Below are 24,032 nucleotides of genomic sequence, written 5' to 3'. Positions count from 1 at the left end.
TCCAAATGCTTTGGCACACCCCTAATGCACTTCCAGACTGATTTGATTATAACTTCTACTCTTAGAAATATCGTGGATTGTCGATTTAGATCTCTACGATTAAGGTATAATATTTTTGGGGGGAACAAGTGACTATGCATCCAAACATTACTTCCATATGTAAAAATGTGCTGATGAGTTCCCTTTCAAAGCCATGACCCTTCCCATTGCTACTTGAAGCCTCTGACACACACCTAACCAGCGTTAGGTGTGTGTGGTGAGTGAACAGATAGGAGTCCTCAACCTGTAGCTCGGTGGCCACTTGTGGCTCATGGGCCCATGTTGTGTGGCTCGTGGGCCCATGTTGTGTGGCTCGTAGCGGCCTGCCAGCTTGAAGCTTTAGCACCAGGTTTAACAAACAACCATGAAGAGAAGGTCTCCAGGTGGTGACTTTTGTGAGTAACCCTGAACAGAAGAGCAGATTTGGGTGCTTGTATACTAGTGGGGAGGGGATAAGAATAGTAAACTGGAGATCGGATGATGCTGCCATTTTGAAGGGTGCTTGAAGCTGGGTGCGATAGTGAGGTGAATGTGCTTGATGTAAGAATACGGAGAGGGAGTAAAGTTGGAACCCCGGGATGTAAGTATGTAAGTATAAAGCCTGTAAAGGAGTGGGGCACAAGATTTCGGTGTGCATTCTGTGTGGAAGCTTTAGCTGTCATTGTATCAAGACTTTGGGGCTCTTGGTGTTACTATGGTGTAAGTCAGATCTGGGCAAGCTACGGGCCGCAGGTCCCATCCGGGCTTTTGACTGTTTCTATCTGGCTCACTCCCAGTACAGCAAAGGGGCTGGAAGCAATTGTACCGACGTATTGATTTGACCGGTATCTGCACCCTTGTGATGCAGATACAGTTGAATATAAGAGTGAAGGAGGGAGTCGTCGGCTCTGTCTTCCACCATTCAACCTGTACGACTAAGTCTCTCAGCACAGCAGGCACAATGATATCAATAGATTGCGCCTGCTGTTAATGTTAGTAATGAACAGAATTAATTTCAACGTGCTGGTTCAGCCCCTTGGAAAAATGTATTGCTCACCCCTGGTGTAAGTGGTAGGGGTCCCACTAAGTGTGACTTGCGGCAATCTATCAGACCTGAATGTGGCTGTCAATGTAATAAAGGCTGGGGACCATCTTTTTACTCATTATTTATTTATGCATTTTTGGACCAGTGTTGCTGTATGTGAATTTTCTCTTTCTTTCTTCTTTTCTTTGTGTCTCATGCATCATATGTCCACGTTTTCTCTGACCAGCTGAAGACATTTTTATGACCACTTGCCTTTGGATTTTATTCACATTTACTGGTCTTATGTTTTAATATAGTTATATGTTATGTGGAGACTATTCCTTACCTCCTTACCGACATACGATGTACTGGTACGTCATATTCTGGCTCCCTCGCTTTGATGCAGGCTCACACGCTGAGCCCGCATCTTTCCCGGCAGAGGATGGCCGTATTATTCAGCCATCATCTGCCTCTAATAGCCATGGGTGGAGCTACCTGCGGCTGTTAACCTGTTAAATGCTGCTGTCAATCTCTGACAGCGGCATTTAATACGTGCCGCCAGGTGGGCGCGTCATTCCATGTGACCAACAATGCACCTGTGATGTGATCGCAGGGCACCGATGGGTTGCCAAGACAGCCAGGGGTCTATTGAAGACCCCTGTGCCTATCATCATGGTACTCCTGTGAAATCCAGCCCGTGGCTGGCGTTCATAGGAGACCGTGATTTTCTCTAGATGTAGTGGTGCTGATGCATTGCCATGTATAGTACAAGTGATCAGAAGATCGCAGCTTCAGGTCCCCTGAGGGGACTAAAAAATAAAGGGAAAAGTGAAAAAAAGTTTTAAAAAATATGAAAAAAAAAATAAATGTAAAAGTTCAAATCACCCCCTTTACTCCATTAAAAATTAAGAAATATCTATTTTTTAAAAATACTCATATTTGGTATCGCTGTGTTCCTAAAAGTCTGATCTGTCAGAATATAAAATATAAAGCAAGTTAATCTGATTGGTAAACGACGTAGAAAAAAATCAAAATGCCAGAATTGCGTTTTTTCAGTTGCCGCAACAATGCAGGAGAGTATAAGAACAAGTGATCAAAACATCATATCTACCACAAAGTGATAAAAATAAAAACATTGTCTCGGCGCGCAATAAACAATCCCCCACACAGGTCCAAATCCAGAAAATTGAAAACGTTATGGCTCTCGGAAAATGACGGCACAAGCCAAATTTTTTTGTTTACAAAATTTTTTTCTCTCCACTTAAAATAAAACCTATGCATGTTTGGTATCTGCATAATCTGCTGACTCGGGAACTCATATTGACAGGTCATTTTTACAGTAAAAAAATAAATCGATAAATAAATATTGTGTAATTGTGCGTTGTTTGCTATTTTGCTGCACTTGGAATTTTTTTCCTGCTTTCCAGTACAGCACATGATAAAATGGATGATGTCATTCAGAAGTAGAACTTGTCCTGCAAAAATACTAGCCCTCACACGGTTATGTCGACAGAAAAAATAGAAAAGTTATGGCTCTTGGAAAAAAGGGAGGAAAATAGAAAACACAAAAATGGAAAATTGCCCTGTCGGGAAGGAGTTGACGTACCATTCCAGCATTTTTTTTTATTTTTACCATTTGTTTGCTGTCAGTAATGTATGTTCAGTGTAGGTATTAAACTACTTATCGTTCTCTTATTGCCGTTTCCAGCGCTGCTCCAGTCCCTCTCCTCATCATGTTACTGTGACGCTGAGTCACTTTTCACAGCCAGGCGGTGAGACGGGATAGTCAAGGAGTCCGTAGTCAAAGCCAGGAGGGTACATCATAAACAGAGGGAAGAGGCAAAGAGTAGTCAGGTAATGTTCCATAGATCAGAATACCAGGAGGAAAGCAGATCAGAGCAGAAGAGGTTAAACAGACGGATGGTCTGAACAAGGTCCAAGGTCAGGCAGCAGAAGATCAATAAACAGAACTCAAGGCACTGAGAACAGGCCACACACTAGCTGAATGTATGTCTGGCAGAGATCTGGGACAAACAGCTCAGTTAAGTAGCCAGGCATTCACCTGGGATAATGAACACCTGAAGATAGCCAGTGCCTCCCAGTCTCAGATTGGACAGCCGAGCTGTCAATCACCACACTGAGCTATTGCATGCCCCTGTACCAGATTGGATGGTCGAGCTGTCAATCACAGTACTGATAGCTCCAGCACGCCCCTGTACAAGATTGGAAGGCTGAGCTGTCAGCAACTGCGTCCCAGACACAGTGAGGGGTGGAACCGTGACAGTTACCACAGCTCTTTCTTACCGATTCATACTGTGACCATTAGTTTCTTTCATATTGTACGTTTGTGAGAACCTCGGTTTCAGACTCATAGATAGACTTACATTGAAAAAGTGTTTCGGTCCACACAGAAACGCTGTTGGTCGCAACAATAGTCAAATTATCAAGCAGAGGACTGGAGCAGCACTGGAAATGGTAGAAGACAGCAACCGGTAAGTATTTTAATGTGCACACGTAACATAAATTACTGATAGGTAACAGATTGGGAAATATATAACGCTAGAGTGGTACTTTAAAGGAGTTCTTTATTGTATATGAAGGATTTATTACTTATGAATCTGGTCCTTTCCTGTTCTACCCACCAATTTTTATGTCTGTGCTTTTCTAATAGATGATATTTTAACTATCTATTAATTAAGGAAATATATACAGTGTATTTTTTTACTATGGTGTTACATTGTCTCGTACATCTACTTCTTTTGCAGGTTTATTGATTTTTGATGCAAACTGGCTAATGCCATTATCCAGGTACACTTTATAGGTATTGTTTTATATAAAGGGGTTGTATAGGGTTGGAAGAAAGGCACAGATTTTTTTTCCAAAATGGCACCACCCTTCGCTATGGGCTGACTCTGCTATTGAAGCTTAAATATATTTAGGTAGTATTTAATCAGAATATTATATCAACAGAACAAACCACAATCATATGCCCTGTCATGCCATATGAATGTCTTTAAGGGGGTTTATCACTCAGAAATCGCTGTTGTTGACCAGACTGGACATGCCTTGCAATGTGCACCCCCTGCTCTGGAGATGTCTGATTTGGATGGACACATTTTCATTGCAGAATGTGTGACTACCTGTAGCATTCCTTGGGCTTTATACAACCCCTGGCAAAAATTATGTAATCACCGGGCTTGTAGGATGTTCATTCAGTTGTTTAATGTTGTTGAAAAAAAGCAGATCACAGACATGGCACAAAACTAAAGTCTTTTCAAATGGCAACTTTAGGGCTTTAAGAAACACTAAAAGAAATCAAGATAAAAAATGTGGTACTCAGTAAGGGTAATTTTTTTCAGACCAAGCAGAGGGAAAAAATTATGGAATCACTCAATTCTCAGGAAAAAATTATGGAATCACCCTGTAAATTTTAATTTCCAAAACTAACACCTGCATCAAATTAGATCTGCTCGTTAGTCTGCATCTAAAAAGGAGTGATCACACCTTTGAGAGCTGTTTCACCAAGTGGACTGACATGAATCATGGCTCCGAACACAAGAGATGTCAATTGAAACAAAGGAGAGGATTATCAAACTCTTAAAAGAAGGTAATTCATCACGCAATGTTGCAAAAGATGTTGGTTGTTCACAGTCAGCTGTGTCTAAAATCTGGATCAAATACAAACAACATGGGAAGGTTGTTAAAGGCAAACATACTGGTAGACCAAGGAACACATCAAAGTGTCAAGACCGGAAACGTAAAGCAATATGTCTCCAAAACAGGAAATGCACAAAAAAAAATGAGTAACGAATGGGAGGAAACTGGAGTCAATGTCTGTGAGCGAACTGTAAGAAACCGCCTAAAGGAAATGGGATTTACATACAGAAAAGCTAAACAAAAGCATTAACACCTAAACAGAAAAAAACAAGGTTACAATGGGCTAAGGAAAAGCAATCGTGGACTGTGGATGACTGGATGAAAGTCATATTCAGTGATGAATCGCGAATCTGCATTGTGCAAGGTGATGATGCTGGAACTTTTGTTTGGTACCGTTCCAGTGAGATTTATAAAGATGACTGCATGAAGAGAACATGCAAATTTCCACAGTCATTGATGATATGGGGCTGCATGTCAGGTAAAGGCACTGGGGAGATGGCTGTCATTACATCTTCAATAAATGCCCAAGTTTACATTGATATTTTGGACAGTTTTCTTATCCCATCAATTGAAAGGATGTTTGGGGATGATGACATCATTTTTCAAGATGATAATGCATCTTGCCATAGAGCAAAAACTGTGAAAACATTCCTTGAAAGAAGACACATAAGGTCAATGTCATGGCCTGCAAATAGTCCGAATCTCAATCCAATTGAAAATCTTTGGTGGAAGTTGAAGAAAATGGTCCATGACAAAGCTCCAACCTGCAAAGCTGATCTGGCAACAGCAATCAGAGAAAGTTGGAGCCAGACTGATGAAGAGTACCGTTTGTCACTCATTAAGTCCATGCCTCAGAGACTGCAAGCTGTTATTAAAGCCAGAGGTGGTGCAACAAAATACTAGTGAATGTATTGGAGTGTTCTTTTGTGTGTTTGTTTTTCATGATTCCATATTTTTTTCCTAAGAATTTAGTGATTCCATAATTTTTTCCCTCTGCTTGGTCTGAAAAAAATTACCCTTACTGAGTACCACATTTTTTATCTTGATTTCTTTTAGTGTTTCTTAAAGCCCTAAAGTTGCCATTTGAAATGACTTTAATTTTGTGCCACGTCTGTGATCTGCTTTTTATCAACAACATTAAACTGAATGTACATCCTCCAAGCCCGGTGATTCCATAATTTTTGCCAGGGGTTGTAGTTTACCAGGAATTTAGCTTAAATGAATCAGCCTCTTACTGTTAAAGTTTCTTTTTGTTATGTTGGGGCCCAGAAGTGTTGCCCCTTCAATAAACTGCTGGAGGATGACTGTGATTGACAGCTGTATTATAGCACTAATGGCTCAAGTTAGAGAAAACTGATCTTGTCTCATTAACTCATCGTCTGATATCTTTTTACCTTCCTGCCATTTAGGGCTGAGCAGAGATCTTTAGAGCTGTTCACTATAAGTCTCTGTTATGGCATACACTGTATATTCATAAAAAAATAAATTTACTAACTAAATTTAAAAATATTAAAAATTAACAATAACAGTGGCATGTAAAAGTTTGGCCACCCCTGGTCAAAATTACTGTTATTGTGAACAGTTAAGCAGATCTCTAAAAGGCCTAAAGTTAAAGATTACACATTTCCTTTGTATTTTATAGAAAAAGAAATATTTTCATCATTTACATTTTAAAAATTGCAATAAGGAAAATGGCCCAATGCAAAAGTTTGCATGGTTAGTTCCTAGTACTAGTAAAACATTTCCCTGCCAGTATACTCTTCTGCTTTCCCCTCTGCCCAGGAGATGTGGTATGATCAGACCATGTTCCTGTACGGTCAGACACAGCCATTACACAGTACACAGCAGGGGCACATTTATAAGATTATCTCAGCACAGGAACATTTAGTTTAAACACATCCAATTGTGGAACTTATTATTATTCCAAGATCTATTGATTAAAATGTACTTTTGTTCGTGGGAAAACCCCTGTAACTGTTCACAATAACAGTAATTTTGAGCAGGGGTGCCCAAACTTTTACATGCCACTGTAAATAAAATAATGCTATAAAATAAAAATACAATGAAAACAATTTATTTTAGTTATATAAAGCATAACTGTTGTTTCAAGTGAATTTGTCTGTTTCTTTCTCTCTAGCACTCCTCCTTCCTCATCCTTGTTGCCTTCTTGTAGAATTTTATAAATTCTGACTTCAGTAATTAGAAAATCTGTCTTCAATGAAGACAGATTTTACTAGTGAAAGGTCAGTCCAGAAGGAGAAGGAAGCAGATTTCTCTAAGATATATTGAAAAATTCTTGTTTTCACTTATACTGTTGATTTATGGCATCTGTTACCAGATTTTACATTCTAAGTTTGATTCATTATTATATAGACTTCTTTGACTGAATGAGACATTAATAATGATCCATTCAGGTTTCAGTAAAGCTGTAGAATGAAATAGATCTTGAGTCCAAGTGTATTCAATGTCTGCCCACCCAGTCTGACTGACAGCTGCAGCTTGTAACCGTTTGAGATCTCAGCAGAAGGAGACGGAACACTGAGGAGCTGTCAATCAGGCTAGATAGGCGAGGGCAAAAAGGAAAGATATTCAGCTCATCCATCCAGTAAGAATTAATAAAAAATAGCTTTATTTATTCCATTAAAAACAAAGAAAAATAGGGGAGAAATTAAAAAACTGATGCATTTCTGGTGCACTGAGCACCTTTAGTCATAGTATGTCAAACATATCCATGAGATCTTGTTTTAACACAAATAGGCACCAATCACCTTCAATCATGGGTGTAACATATAGCAACCAATCAGGATAGATAGGCGAGGATTGAGCTTAAAGGGATTGTCCGGTCTTAGGGCACAAGTATGCAGTCGATGGACTAACAAAGCTGCCAATAATGTAACACTTACGCTGAGCGCTGTATGTATAACATACTGAGAATACAGGAGGGTGTACTCACGCTGTGCGCTGTGTGTATAACGTACTGAGAATACAAGGGGTGCACTCACACTGAGCTCTGTATATATAACGTACTGAGAATACAGGGGATGTACTCACTTACTCTGAGCGCTGTATGTATAACATACTAAGAATACAGGGGGGTGTACTCACGCTGTGTGTATAACGTACTGAGAATACAGGGGGTGTACTCACTTACTCTGAGCCCTGTATATATAACGTAATGAGAATACAGTGGGGTATACTCACTTACGCTGAGCGCTGTATGTATAACGTACTGAGAATGCAGGGGGTTGTACTCACTTACGCTGAGCGCTGTATATATAATGTAATGAGAATGCAGGGGGGTGTACTCATGCTGAACGCTGTATATATAACATACTGACAATACAGGGGGTGTACTCACTGACGATGAGTGCTGTATATATAAAGTACTGAAAATACCGGGGGGTGTACTCACTTAGGCTGAGCGTTGTATGTAAACGTACTAAGAATACAGGAGGGTGTACTCACTTACGCTGTGCCCTGTGTGTATAACGTACTGAGAATACAGGGGGTGTACTCGCTTACGCTGAGCGTTGTATGTATAACGTACTGAGAATAAAGGGGGTGTACTCACTTACGCTGAGAGCTGTCTATAACGTACTGAGAATACAGGGTGGTGTACTCATTTACACTGAGCACTGTATGTATAACGTACTGAGAATACAGGGGGTGTAATCACTTACGCTGAGCGCTGTGTATATATAATGTGCTGACAATACATGGGGGTGTACTCACTTATGCTGAGTGCTGTATATATAACATACTGAGAATACAGGGGGTGTACTCACTTACTCTGAGCACTGTATATATAATGTACTGAGAATACAGGGGGGGTGTACTCACTTACGCTGAGCGCTGTAGATGTAACGGACTGAGAATATAGGGGGGTGTACTCATGCACGCTAAGCGCCGTATATATAACGTACTGAGAATACAGGGGGGTGTACTCACTTACACTGAACGTTGTATGTATAACGTACTAAGAATACAGGGGGGTGTACTCACTTACGCTGTGCCCTGTGTGTATAACGTACTGAGAATACAGGGGTGTACTCACGCTGAGCGCTGTATGTATAACATACTGAGAATGCAAGGGGGTGTACTCACTTACGCTGAACGCTGTATATATAACATACTGACAATACAGGGGGTGTACTCACTGACGATGAGTGCTGTATATATAAAGTACTGAAAATACTGGGGGGTGTACTCACTTACACTGAGCGCTGTATGTATAACATACTAAGAATACAGGAGGGTGTACTCACTTACACTGTGCCCTGTGTGTATAATGTACTGAGAATTCTGGGTGGTGTACTTGTTAGAACCTTGCAGTTAGGTTTTCTTTCCTTTGCTGGTCACATGACTTTGTTGGCCTATTTAATCCTGCTCCGCCCTTCTGGCTTTGCTGGACTTCATTGTATATCTACTTTCTAGCTAGCCTGTGCTCTGTATCTAACTCTGTTAGTTTGCTTGGTCTACGGACCTCTATGTTCTATCTATTTTGTTTGTTCGTCTGTCTGCTACTATTTCTGTTAGGAGGTGTCCCATATTCCTCCCAGTCCTTAGTACTTGTAGGGATTCCCTCCCCACATCTATAGGTCTTCGTACAGACTAGATTAGGACTTTAGCAGGTCTGATCGCAGGATCAGGTTCCCTGTTACATCGTTGGGATTCAGCTGAGTCTTATAGTAGGGACAGATCTCCTCTCTTTCCTTAGCTTTGGTAGCAGAACATAACAGTAAGTCCAGCCTGCAAATTCTCTAAGGAAAGATTTTTCTGTTCCATCATGGTGTCGGTTCAGGATTTGGCTCATCGCCTGCAGGGACTCTCTCTGGAGGTGGCCGAGCTCCGTCAGCACGTGAGTAACTGTCCTGGAGCACATTTCTTGGAGCCTAAGGTATGTTTGCCGGATTTATTTTTTGGTGAACACCGAGAATTTTTTTCATTTAAAAATGCTTGCTTATTGTATTTTCGTTTGAGACCTAAGTCCTCTGGGGATGAATCCCAGCGCGTAGGGTTCATAATATCACTTTTGCGCAAAGAGCCTCAGGAGTGGGCCTTTTCTTTGCAACCTAGTGATTCATGCTTCAGATCAGTGGATAGTTTTTTTTCTGCTTTGGGACTATTATATGATGATCCTGACCGTGTCGCATCAGCTGAGACTGAGTTGAGACGTCTAAAACAAGGATCGGGTAATGTGGAAAAATATTGTACACATTTTCGTCGTTGGTCCACTCAAACAGGGTGGAACGATTCTGCTCTGAAAAGTCTATTTCTTGCTGGGCTCAGTGAAAGGGTTAAAGACCTGCTAATTGCTTATCCTACACCTGAGGATTTGCAACAGGCTATGCAATTAGCTATACGGGTGGATAGAAGACTGCGTGCTAGGGTTAATGAGAGCAAATCCTCTGCTATGTCAGTTTCTGGTTATGATAATGTGTGTACTAACAGTGGTGAACCGATGGAGATTGGATCGGTGGCACCTCGCTCTCAAGAAAAAGACCGTCGTTTTTCGGAAGGCTTGTGCTTCTATTGCGGAAAATCTGGTCATTTGATTAAAGGCTGTGAGCTTCGGATGAAGAAAGAAAAAAAAATGGTCAGTCACGCCCGTATTGCCTGTTTAAATTCCAAGGGTATATTTTTAGCTGCTTCCACGATTGCTCAGGAAAAATTAATGGAATTTCGGGTGTTTGTTGATTGCGGGTCTACACTGAATGTAATTGATGGGGGATTCGTGGAAAAACTCAATTTAAAACCTGAACCTTTATCATCCCCCATTGCTGTGGTTTCTGTGGATGGCTCCCCTTTGAAGAATATTACTCTCAAGGTCAGTGAATTTCCTCTCACTATTAATGGTGTTCACCATGAGAAATTGGATTTGGTAGTGTTGAATAACTTGCCTTCTCCAGTAATATTGGGTTTGCCCTGGTTAAAATTTCACAATCCTGTACTGGATTGGTCTACCAGTGAAATTAAATCCTGGAGCCATAAATGTTATGACAAGTGTTGTAATGGGCGTATTGCAGCTTTGGATAGGGGAGAATTGCCTGTTCCTATTCAGGATTTTTGGAGAGTTTTTTCTGAGAAGGAATCGCAGGTTTTGCCTCCCCATAGAGACTATGATTGTTCTATTGAATTTGTCCCTGGAGCGACTCTTCCTAAAAGTCGTTTATTTAACCTTACTATTCCTGAGAGGAAGGCTTTGGAGGAATACATACAGACAAGTTTGGCCGCCGGTCACATTAGGCCCTCTAAGTCTCCTGTGGCGGTTGGATTTTTTTTTGTAAAAAAAAAGGACGGCGGTTTACGTCCTTGTCTGGATTTTCGTGAGATTAACAAAATTACGGTACGCAATCCTTACCCACTGCCATTGATTCCTGATCTGTTTAACCAGTTATTGGGGGCCAAGTGGTTCTCTAAAATTGACCTTAAGGGGGCATACAATCTGTTGCGCATGAAGGAGGGTGATGAATGGAAGACTGCTTTTAACACTCCTGTGGGTCATTTTGAGAATCTGGTTATGCCTTTTGGTCTTACTAATGCTCCTGCATTTTTTCAGAATCTGATTAATGACATCCTTAGACCTTTGATCGGTAAAAATGTGGTTGTGTATTTGGATGACATTTTGATTTATTCGCCAGATCTGGAGTCTCATTGGCGGAGCGTGCGTGAGGTATTACAGTTATTAATGGACAATTCGCTTTTTGCTAAGCTGGAGAAATGTGAGTTCGCTGTACAGAGAATTAGTTTTTTGGGCTACATTATCTCCAGCAAAGGTTTTGAGATGGATCCGGTTAAGGTTCAGGCTGTGCAGGAATGGCCTAGGCCTATTGGTTTGAAATCGATACAGAGGTTTTTGGGTTTCGCCAATTACTACAGAAAATTCATAAAAAATTTTTCTAGTATTGTCAAACCTCTGACTGATCTCACCAGGAAAGGTGCTGATGCGGTTCAGTGGTCTTCTGAGGCCATTGAAGCTTTTGTGTATCTCAAGGAGAGGTTCACCTCTGCTCCCATCCTTATGCAGCCTGATGTTACTAGGCCGTTTTTGGTTGAGGTTGATGCTTCCTCTGTGGGGGTTGGCGCAGTATTGTCTCAGGATAACGGGGATGGATTACATCCCTGTGCCTTTTTTTCAAAAAAATTTTCGGAGACTGAACTGAATTACGATATTGGTAATCGGGAATTATTGGCTATTAAACTCGCATTTGAACACTGGCGCCACTTCTTGGAAGGTGCGGAATTTCCCGTTCAGGTTCTTACGGATCATAAAAATCTGATATATCTTGATGCTGCCAAGCGCCTGAATGCCCGTCAGGCTAGGTGGGCACTGTTTTTCTCGCGGTTTAATTTCTCCGTTACTTACATCCCTGGTACTAAGAATGTTAAGGCGGATGCCTTGTCTCGCAGTTTTTCTCCCATAGTCGGTGCTGAGAAAGAGGAAAACATTTTACAAGAAGGTGTTGTGATAGCTGCTTTAGACTCCGTTTTGGAAGATGAGATTCTTAAAGCTCAGGAGAATGCCCCATCTAACACTCCTCATGGGAGGTTGTTTGTGCCTGGGACCTTTAGGAGAGATTTGTTTGTTGAGTGTCACGAATCTCGGTTGGCAGGTCATCCCGGAATCTCTGAGACCAAGAGACTGGTGGGTCGCAGTTTTTGGTGGCCTGGATGGCAGAAGGAAGTCATTAAGTGGGTGCGCCAATGTACTATATGTGCTAGATCTAAGTCCTCACATACTCCTGCTGCGGGGTTGCTTTGTCCTTTGGAGGTCCCCAGTGCTCCTTGGACACATTTGGCTATGGACTTTATAACTGACCTTCCCCCCTCTGAGGGTTTTACTGTCATCTGGGTGGTCGTGGACCGTTTTAGCAAGATGTGTCACTTGGTTCCCTTCGTCAAACTGCCCTGCGCTAAAACTCTCGCTAAGGCCTTTGTCAAGGAAATTGTCAGACTTCATGGCGTTCCTACTGACATTGTTTCTGATAGGGGTCCTCAGTTCGTGGCTCGTTTTTGGCGTGCCTTTTGTGACAGGTTGGGAATTCATTTGTCGTTTTCGTCCGGATATCATCCTGAATCTAATGGCCAGACAGAAAGGAAAAACCAGGATGTTGAGCAGTTCTTGCGTTGTTTTGTGGCAGACAATCAAGAGGGGTGGTCTGAGTTTCTGCCACTTGCCGAATTTGCTCTGAACAATCATACATCTTCTTCTGCTGGTTGTTCGCCTTTTTTTTGTTGTTCTGGGAGACATCCGTCGTTTGGGTCGTTCTCCAAGTTGGGATCTGCCGTGCCTGAGGAGGAGAATTTTTCCGGTGATTTGGAAAGAGTTTGGACGGATGTGCGTGGTAATCTTCAGGAGGCCAACAGAAAATCTAAAGACTACTTTGATAGGAAATGACAGGAGGTTTTGTTCGCTGTTGGTGACATGGTTTGGTTGTCCTCTAGGAATCTGCGGTTGAGGATTCCTTCTAAGAAATTGGGTCCCAAGTTTGTAGGGCCCTTTAAGGTGCTTCAGGTTGTCAACCAATCTGCTGTTAGGTTGGAGGTTCCTACCTCCTGGAGAATTAATCCGGTCTTTCATGTCTCTCTGTTAAAAAAAGCTGTTGTGTCGGATGGTGACGCCTCTGCCTCTGTTCCTCCGGTGGTGGAGGACGGGGAATATGAAATTTCTCGCATCCTTGACTCTAGACGGTATAGAGGTAGTTTGCAGTATCTTGTGGCCTGGAAAGGTTTCGGACCCGAGGATAACTCTTGGGTGAGGTCAGATGATGTTTCCGCGTCCAGACTTATCAGAGCGTTTCACAGGAGATTTCCTGATAAGCCTGGTCCTAGGGGATCCGGAGGATCCTCTTAGAAGGGGGGGTACTGTTAGAACCTTGCAGTTAGGTTTTTTTTCCTTTGCTGGTCACATGACTTTGTTGGCCTATTTAATCCTGCTCCGCCCTTCTGGCTTTGCTGGACTTCATTGTATATCTACTTTCTAGCTAGCCTGTGCTCTGTATCTAACTCTGTTAGTTTGCTTGGTCTACGGACCTCTATGTTCTATCTATTTTGTTTGTTCGTCTGTCTGCTACTATTTCTGTTAGGAGGTGTCCCATATTCTTCCCAGTCCTTAGTACTTGTAGGGATTCCCTCCCCACATCTATAGGTCTTCGTACAGACTAGATTAGGACTTTAGCAGGTCTGATCGCAGGATCAGGTTCCCTGTTACATCGTAGGGATTCAGCTGAGTCTTATAGTAGGGACAGATCTCCTCTCTTTCCTTAGCTTTGGTAGCAGAACATAACAGTACTCACGCTGAGCGCTGTACAGTGCTGGCCAAAAGTATTGGCACTCCTGCAATTCTGTCAGATAATACTCAGTTTCTTCCTGAAAATGATTGCAATCACAAATTCTTTGGTATTATTCTCTTCATTTAATTTGTCTTCAATGAAAAAACACAAAAAGAATTGTCCTAAAGCCAAATTGGATATAATTCCACACCAAACCTAAAAAAGGGGTGGACAAAAGTATTGGCACTGTTTGAAAAATCATGTGATACTTCTCTAATTCATGCAATTAACAGCACCTGTAACTTACCTGTGGCACCTAACAGGTGTTGGCAATAACTAAATCACACTTGCAGCCAGTTAACATGGATTAAAGTTGACTCAACCTCTGTCCTGTGTCCTTGTGTGTACCACATTGAGCATGGAGAAAAGAAAGAAGACCAAAGAACTGTCTGAGGACTTGAGAAACCAAATTGTGAGGAAGCATGAGCAATCTCAAGGCTACAAGTCCATCTCCAAAGACCTGAATGTTCCTGTGTCTTCCGTGCGCAGTGTCATCAAGAAGTTTAAAGCCCATGGCACTGTGGCTAACCTCCCTAGATGTGGACGGAAAAGAAAAATTGACGAGAGATTTCAACGCAAGATTGTGCGGATGGTGGATAAAGAACCTCGACTAACATCCAAACAAGTTCAAGCTGCCCTGCAGTCCGAGGGTACAGCAGTGTCAACCCGTACTATCCGTCGGCGTCTGAATGAAAAGGGACTGTATGGTAGGATACCCAGGAAGACCCCACTTCTTACCCCGAGACATAAAAAAGCCAGGCTGGAGTTTGCCAAAACTTACCTGAGAAAGCCTAAAACGTTTTGGAAGAATGTTCTCTGGTCAGATGAGACAAAAGTAGAGCTTTTTGGGAAAAAGCATCAACATAGAGTGTACAGGAAAAAAAAGAGGCATTCAAAGAAAAGAACACGGTCCCTACAGTCAAACATGGCGGAGGTTCCCTGATGTTTTGGGGTTGCTTTGCTGCCTCTGGCACTGGACTGCTTGACCGTGTGCATGGCATTATGAAGTCTGAAGAATACCAACAAATTTTGCAGCATAATGTAGGGCCCAGTGTGAGAAAGCTGGGTCTCCCTCAGAGGTCATGGGTCTTCCAGCAGGACAATGACCCAAAACACACTTCCAAAAGCACTATAAAATGGTTTTAGAGAAAGCACTGGAGACTTCTAAGGTGGCCAGCAATGAGTCCAGACCTAAATCCCATAGAACACCTGTGGAGAGATCTCAAAATGGCAGTTTGGAGAAGGCACCCTTCAAATATCAGGGACCTGGAGCAGTTTGCCAAAGAAGAATGGTCTACAATTCCAGCAGAGCATTGTAAGAAACTCATTGATGGTTACCGGAAGCGGTTGTTCGCAGTTATTTTGGCTAAAGGTTGTGCAACCAAGTATTAGGCTGAGGGTGCCAATACTTTTGTCCGGCCCTTTTTTGGAGTTTTGTGTGAAATGATCAATGATTTGATTTTTGCTTCATTCTCTTTTGTGTTTTTTCCTTGCAAGCAAATTAAATGAAGAGAATAATACCAAAGAATTTGTGATTGCAATCATTTTCAGGAAGAAACTGAGTATTATCTGACAGAATTGCAGGGGTGCCAATACTTTTGGCCAGCACTGTATGTATAACGTACTGAGAATACAGGGGGTGTACTCACTTATGCTGTGCACTGTAAATATAGTGTACTGATAGTATGGGGGTGTATTCACGAGTTTGTCTCTCTCACGTCCTGGATATAATGTCGTTATTCCTGCACACTGAGCATGACCAGTCTATAGAGGACTTGGACAGACGGACACATCCCTTGTTATATTATAGATGGGAGGACACTTCCACTCAACAAGGATCCCGGGTGCCACTCAAAAAAGACAAAATTCGTGATGTGTGAGACCAGTGCGTGTGATGTGAGGATTCGCAAGTCTGCAGTCACATTGAGTGACTGCAGACTTGTACCCTAAAGCTGGACAGCCCCTTTAGCTTTCATAAAGGTTTATATTTGCGTTGGTTTCCTCCGGGTTCTCCGGTTTCCTCCCCCACTCCAAAGACATACTGATAGGGAATTTAGATTATAAGCCCCAATGGGGACAGCGATGATAATGTATGAAAAGCGCTGCGGAATATGTTCGCGCTGTATAAAAATAAATATTATTATTATTATAGCTATTATGACTTGGATTTTCAATGTAAATATACCAGCCTCATCAGGTCTAAAGTAAATTTAGTATTGTGGGCAGTTTGTATTGTGAAATCTAGTGACAGATCTACTTTGAAACAATGGTGGAATTATATTTTTCATGCCTTCCACCATGTTAAAATTTTATATAAATTAAAATTCGGCTTCCAGAAAATTCTACAACTAGTCTTGCCAAAAGTTAAACAAAGTTTCACAAAGGTATGCAGACATCAAAGTAAAAAAAAAATTATAAATGGCAGAGTGAAGTGAGGAAAAAACAAAAGCATTCCTGCATTCCTTAATGAATAAACTGCAAATACTCTAAAATAAAAAGTACTCTTCTTTTATTTAAAACCGCACACCATCCTGCTGTCATTGTCCTGGGTTTTCGTCACATTGTCCTCATGCATGAGATTTCCTGCACTGAAACTAAGAATGGCACAGGTAAAATGGTGTCAACCACACCTAGGGGACATGATTACAGCACCTGCTGAAATAGTCTTGGCTAATTTGCTTATCAGAAGCGGTAATATAAAAGTGGTGAGTGAGTTTTGGAACGGCAAGGACAATGCAGGAATAGTGCACTGTAGGATAATGGTGGCAGGTTTGGGGCCTTGATGAACCTGAGGCATACACTTTAAAAACAACCTGTCGATTTCTGGATATACAGTGCATTGTGAAAGTATTTGGCCCCCTTGAACTTTTCTACCTTTTGCCACATTTCTGGCTTCAACCATAAAGATATAAAATTCTATTTTTTTGGGGAAGAATCAACAACAAGTGGGACACAATCGTGAAGTGGAACGAAATTTATTGCATATTTTAAACTTTGAAAAAAAAATAAAAAATGAAAAGTGGGGCGTGCAATATTATTCGGCCCCCTTGAGTTAATACTTTGTAGCGCCACCTTTTGCTGCAATTACAGCTGCAAGTCGCTTGGGGTATGTCTCTATCAGTTTTGCACATCGAGAGGCTGAAATTCTTGCCCATTCTTCCTTGCAAAACAGCTCGAGCTCATTGAGGTTGGATGGAGGGCGTTTGTGAACAGCAGTATTCAGCTCTTTCCACAGTTTCTCGATTGGATTCAGGTCTGGACTTTGACTTGGCCATTCTAACACCTGGATACGTTTATTTTTTAACCATTCCATTGTAGATTTTGCTTTATGTTTGGGATCATTGTCTTGTTGAAAGATAAATCTCCGTCCCAGTCTTAGGTCTTTTGCAGACTCCCAACAGGTTTTCTTCCAGAAAGGTCCTGTGTTTGGCTCCGTCCATCTTCCCATCAATTTTAACCATCTTCCCTGCGCCTGCTGAAGAAAAGCAGGCCCAAACCATGATGCGGCCACCACCATGTTTGACAGTGGGGATGGTGTTTTGAGGGTGATGAGCTTTGTTGCTTTTACGCTAAACATATCGTTTTGCATTGTGGCCAAAAAGTTAGATTTTGGTTTCATCTGACCAGAGCACCTTATTCCACATGTTTGGTGTGTCTCCCAGGTGGCTTGTGGCAAACTTCAAACGAGACTTTTTATGGATATCTTTGAGAAATGTCTTTCTTCTTGCCACTCTTCCATAAAGGCCAGATTTGTGCAGTGTATTACTGATTGTTGTCCTATGGACAGACTCTCCCACCTCAGCTGTAGATCTCTGCAGTTCATCCAGAGTAATCATGGGCCTTTTGGCTGCATCTCTGATCAGTCTTCTGCTTGTTACAGATGACAGTTTAGAGGGACGACCGCGTCTTGGTAGATTTGCAGTGGTCTGATACTCCTTCCATTTCAATATGATCGCTTGCACAGTGCTCCTTGAGATGTTTAAAACTTGGGAAATCTTTTTGTATCTAAATCCGACTTTAAGCTTCGCCACAACAGTATCTCGGACCTGCCTGGTGTGTTCCTTGGTCTTCATGATGCTCTCTGCACTTGACACAGAACCCTGAGACTATCACAGACCAAGTGCATTTATACGGAGACTTGATTACACACAGGTGGATTCTATTTATCATTTCCAGTCATTTAGGACAACATTGGATCATTCAGAGATCCTCACTGAACTTCTGGAGTGAGATTGCTGCACTGAAGGTAAAGGGGCCGAATAATATTGCACACCCCACTTTTCATTTTTTAAAAAAAAAAGTTTAAAATATCCAATAAATTTCGTTCCACTTCACGATTGTGTCCCACTTGTTGTTGATTCTAACCCCAAAAAATTAGAATTTTTCTATCTTTATGTTTGAAGCCAGAAATGTGGCAAAAGGTAGAAAAGTTCAAGGGGGCCAAATACTTTCACAATGCACTGTACCTGCATTCTTCTTGAAATGATTCTGGAGCAACTTTTTCATAACATTGCACTTTTTTTCTGCTGTTCTTCCTGAATATTTATGAAAAAAATGATAACTTGGTATTACCTTTCCCTTTGTTAAACAGAGCAACTGCACAATATAAACTTATGAGAATGTATGCCCCACAATGATTGCATGGGAAATAGAAGTAATAACCAAAACAGACTTGTCAGGAGAGCTGTAAAGGGTGTTGTACAATATGAGGTTAGAAAAACGTCCATATTTCAAAGACAGCACCTCACTTGTTCACAGGCTCCGTCAGGGATTGTTTCTCATCCCCGTTCATCTCAATAGGCCAAAGCTGGAATATCAAATAGAGTCTATGGACAAAAATGGGTCTGTTTATGGAAGGATACAGCCATGTTTTTTAGCTTTATACAAGGGAGTTTATCAGCACAAAATTACTGTTCAACAAAGCGCAGGGGCTAAGTGCACCCTTGATGTGGCCGAGGAATTCAGTGCACCTTTCTACCTTCTTGTTTTTCTTCAGTCTTTACCCTTGATTGACTGCAGTGGCTTTACTGGAGCGAGGGAAGGGTGGACTTAGATGGAAATCACTGAGGTGTTAAGGTTCACTGAACTGTTTGGCCACGCCAAGGTTTCATCAAGTACTTGACGTAATTGAGGGATTCTGTCAGCTGGAATTCACTCCCCAAACTATATGTGCAGGTAGCCAGCAATACCTTTTACATGGCCAAGTCCGTTCATCCATTACTGAGAAATTGATGTTTGAATTGATATGAAAATGAGGCTGAAGAGGTATTGTAGATCTGAAGCCTCCGTCACTCCAGCTCTATTCCCCATCCAGTACCGCTTCCTCCTGCTTGACTAACATGTGATTTGCCTGAAGTCACATAGCATTGAGACTGTCAGTCATGCAGGACGAGCTGGTGCTGGACGGGGAATAGAGCTGGAGTGACAGAGGCTTCAGATCTACAAATAGCTTTTCAGCCCCATTTGCTTATTAATTGGAAGTCTGATTTCTCAGTAACGGAAGAACTGACTGACCATGTAAAGATATTGCTGGACTTGAAAGAGCTTCATGCACATATAAATAGTTGGTTGGGAAGGGGGAAATTATGTCCATTTATGTGACGTGAGTCCATATTGAATACATATTTTATCTTCTGTTTTCTTCCCTATGTTTCGAACATGCTGTAATTTTCCATGAAAGTTACTGATACAAAGTATAAATGACTAGATAAACTGAATTCAGACATTTACAAAACTTAGGGACTTTGAGAAGGGTAAATCTTATTCAGTGCCTTGTACATCACAGTTTTTGATGGAAACCATTATCCTAAATGTTGTTGCACATAGTAAGCTAATATAACCCATCATACAGAGAATAATGACTTATTGTTTTACTTCTGGACAAGACATGTTTGTCGCAAGCGCAACAGAGCATAACCTGATGGAAAACTGCAGACATATATCTGTTACTTTCACATTTTCTATTGATGTTTCTTAGATTAACTTGCAGTGAGACACGAGCAGTTCTCGGCAGTGACAGTCAATCAATAAGAATATGAGGACATGAGTCATGTTTCTTCATCAGTATCTTGCTGTAATGTTCAATCTGAAATTGTTTTCTTTTTTACTGAATGAGATGGGGTAATGACTGTACAACCAGTCCTCCGAGGATGAATCCATGATGATGTCCTGGACGGATGCATGAAATAGAGAAGCTGAGTCTTGTCTTCTGTGGCTGAGAGATGGAAGATGAATTATTACAGAATGTTCTGTTGGCTGTGGCCAAGATGTCCAGACCAAGACCTCGTCTGTGTCGCTGGATGGGTTATTTGAGTATTGACATGGATAAGCAGTAATATATTTGTCATTCACCTGTAATGCCCCCGTAGTGCGGAGCTGCACGGTCTTACTGTGCTACTAGACGGACTCCTTCGCATGCAGTATATAATAAGAAGGAAGAGAACACTTTTGTACATTAGGAATTAGAAGGTTCATGCCAAAGTTTGTCGTCTGTTGGACTTGTATCAGAATCTAACAGAAATGTATGCAATATGCCACTGAATGAGATCGGAAAGCATACGAGGTACACTAGAGATCGCATGCACCTTTAAATAATTACTGTCAGTAGGTTTTTGCTATTTAATCTGAGATTAGCATGATGTACAAGCAGAGACCCTGATTCCAACGATGTGTCACTTATTAGACTGGGTGCTGTAGTTTCAATGCAATCAGTGTTTTATCAGCAGGAGATTAGGACTAGGTCTCACATGCAAGCCAGTCAGACTAATCTGTGTTACGCCGCCCCCCACCACTGATTGGCAGCTTGCTGACAATGAGTTTAACATCCCTGGTGTACACGGTACAAACGTACAGAGGGCCAAAATGAAAAACTTGGACATAGTCGTGGGCCAACCAGTATACAGTATAATGGACCCCACACAGTCCTCCATACGGTATAATGGGCCCCACACAGTCCTCCATACGGTATATTGGGCCCAACAGAGTCCTCCATACAGAATAATGGGCCCCTCATAGTCCTGCATACAGAATAATGGGCCCACATAGTCCTTCATACAGAATAATGGCCCCACATTGTCCTCCATACAGTATAATGGGCCACACACAGTCCTCCATGCAGAATAATGGGCCCCGCGTAGTCCTCCATACAGAATAATGGGCCCCGCGTAGTCCTCCATACAGAATAATGGGCCCCACACAGTCCTCCATACGGTTTAGTTGGCACAACAGAGTCCTCCATACAGAATAATGGGCCCCACAGAGTCCTCCATGCAGAATAATGGGCCCCACATAGTCCTCCATACAAGAGAATAGGCCCACAGAGTCCTCCATACAGAATAATGGGCCCCACGTAGTTCTCCATACAGAATAATGGGCCCCACACAGTCCACCATACAGTATAATGGGCCCCACATAGTCCTCCATACAGAATAATGGCCCCACATAGTCCTCCATGCCGAATAATGGGCCCCACATAGTCCACCTTACAGTATAATGGGCCCCACATAGTCCTGCATACAGAATAATGGGCCACACATAGTCCTGCATAAAGAATAATGGGCCCCACATAGTCTTCCATACGGTATAATGGGTCCCACATAGTCCACCAAACAGTATAATGGCCCCACATAGTCCTCCGTACAGAATAATGGGCCCCACATAGTCCTGCATAAGGAATAATGGGCACCACATAGTCCTCCGTACAGAATAATGGGCCCCACATAGTCTTCCATACAGTATAATGGGTCCCACATAGTCATCCAAACAGTATAATGGCCCCACATAGTCGTCCATACAGTATAATGGGCCCTACATAGTCCTCCATACAGTATAATGGGCCCCACATGGTCCTCCATACAGTATAATGGCCCCACATAGTCCTCCATACAGTACAGTGGGTCCCACATAGTCCTCCAAACAGTATAATGGCCCACATAGTCGTCCATACAGTATAATGGGACCCACATAGTCCTCCATACAGAATAATGGCCCCACATAGTCCTCCATACAGAATAATGGGCCCCACATAGTCCTCCATACTGCATAATGGCCCCACCTAGCCCTGCATGTAGAATAATGGGCCCCACATAGTCCTGCATAAAGAATAATGGTCCCCACATAGTCCTCCATACAGCATAATGGCCCCACCTAGCCCTGCATACAGAAAAATGGGCTCCACATAGTCCTGCATAAAGAATAATGGACCCCACATGGTCCTCCATGCAGCATAATGGCCCCACCTAGCCCTGCATACAGAATAATGGGTCCCACATAGCCCTGCATACAAAATAATGGGCCACACGTAGTCCTGCATAAAGAATAATGGGCCCCACATAGTCCTCCAAGCAGTATAATGGCCCCACATAGTCCTCCATACAGAGTAATGGGCCACACATAGTCCTGCATAAGGAATAATGGGCCCCACATAGTCCTCCGTACAGAATAATGAGGCCCACATAGTCTTCCATACAGTATAATGGGTCCCACATAGTCGTCCAAACAGTATAATGGCCCCACATAGTCGTCCATACAGTATAATGGGCCCTACATAGTCCTCCATACAGTATAATGGCCCCACATAGTCCTCCATACAGTATAATGGGTCCCACATAGTCCTCCAAACAGTATAATGGCCCCACATAGTCGTCCATACAGTATAATGGGTCCCACATAGTCCTCCATACAGTATAATGGGTCCCACATAGTCCTTCATACAGAATAATGCCCCACATAGTCCTCCATACAGAATAATGGGCCCCACATAATCCTCCATACAGAATAATGGGCCCCACATAGTCCTCCATACAGTTTAATGGGCCCCACACAGTCCTCCATACAGAATAATGGCCCCACATAGTCCTCCATACAATATAATAGGCACCACATAGTCCTCCATACAATATAATAGGCACCACATAGTCCTCGATGCGGAATAATGGGCTCCACATAGTCCTCAATACAGAATAATGGGCCCCACACAGTCCTCCATACAGAATAATGGGCCCCACATAGTCCTCCATACAATATAATAGGCACCACATAGTACTTGATGCAGAATAATGAGCCCCACATAGTCCTCCATACAGAAAAATGGCTCCACAAAGGAGTGGTGGTTCTGATGTTGCGGGCCTAATATAATCACCCTGCGGGCCAGATTTGGCCCACGTGCCAGGGTCTGACATGTATGGTGTACACTAAGTAAGAGTGCCTGATATTTACGATGTATCACTTACTGGACTGCTTGGTGCAGTTTTGATAGAATCACTGTTTTCTCTGCTTAAGGACTCATTTAGATGTCCTGTCTTCTTGGGCTTGAGAAAATCTGACCTATTATTCTGATCAGAGTGTGGTCCGAGTGTTATCCAATTTTCTCATACGTGGAGAAATAAAAAAAAAAAATCTTCTCCACCTTCTCCATTCTGAACCTGTGAAAATCGGACTGCACTCGGATGTCATCCGAATGCAGTCCAATTTTTTTCACGGACTCATTGACTTGTATTAGAAAAGCATTGCAAAGGACAAGCAGATAATATACATCTATATTTATATATATTCTTATTGGCCCAATTAATCCACATGATGAAAAAATGTATATCTGCTAACTAAATTGGTAGACCAATCGGAAACAAGACAACAACCAATACATGAATATATCCGGGGTCAAATGTGCATTAAAAAGACCTTTATTGTGGAAATTTGGGTACATGGCGGCAAAGAAAAAAGAGGGCGCACACACATACATATATATATAATGATACCATGTTATAATAAGAGCATATGATATAAATATTGGTAAATTTCAGAGGCACCAGGGCTAAAAAACAATAGCATCAACTGTGCTAGTGAATACCAATAGTATATCCTAGGTCACACAGTAGAAGGGTGCAATCCTAAACAATAAGAGCCAATATAGGCATACCAAGGATAATGACCTTTAGTATATATCAGGAGATATTTGTGTCCAAAATAAGTTAGTTCCCAATATAACATCAATAGTACTTAGT

General features: G+C 42.0%; 1 protein-coding gene across 1 annotated transcript in view; it reads left to right on the top strand.

Moving 5' to 3' along the window:
• Positions 1–24,032, top strand: part of ATG10 (autophagy related 10) — a 267,723-nt gene that overhangs the window by 79,758 nt on the left and 163,933 nt on the right. The gene's annotated exons all lie outside the window — the stretch shown is intronic.

Source organism: Phyllobates terribilis, unplaced genomic scaffold, assembly GCF_046119375.1.
Source record: "Phyllobates terribilis strain yellow unplaced genomic scaffold, ASM4611937v1 Scaffold_1__5_contigs__length_1240528914, whole genome shotgun sequence".
Classification (NCBI taxonomy): Eukaryota; Metazoa; Chordata; class Amphibia; order Anura; family Dendrobatidae; genus Phyllobates; species Phyllobates terribilis.
The sequence above is the reverse complement of the archived record's forward strand: the minus strand, read 5'-3'. Positions and strand labels throughout refer to the sequence as shown.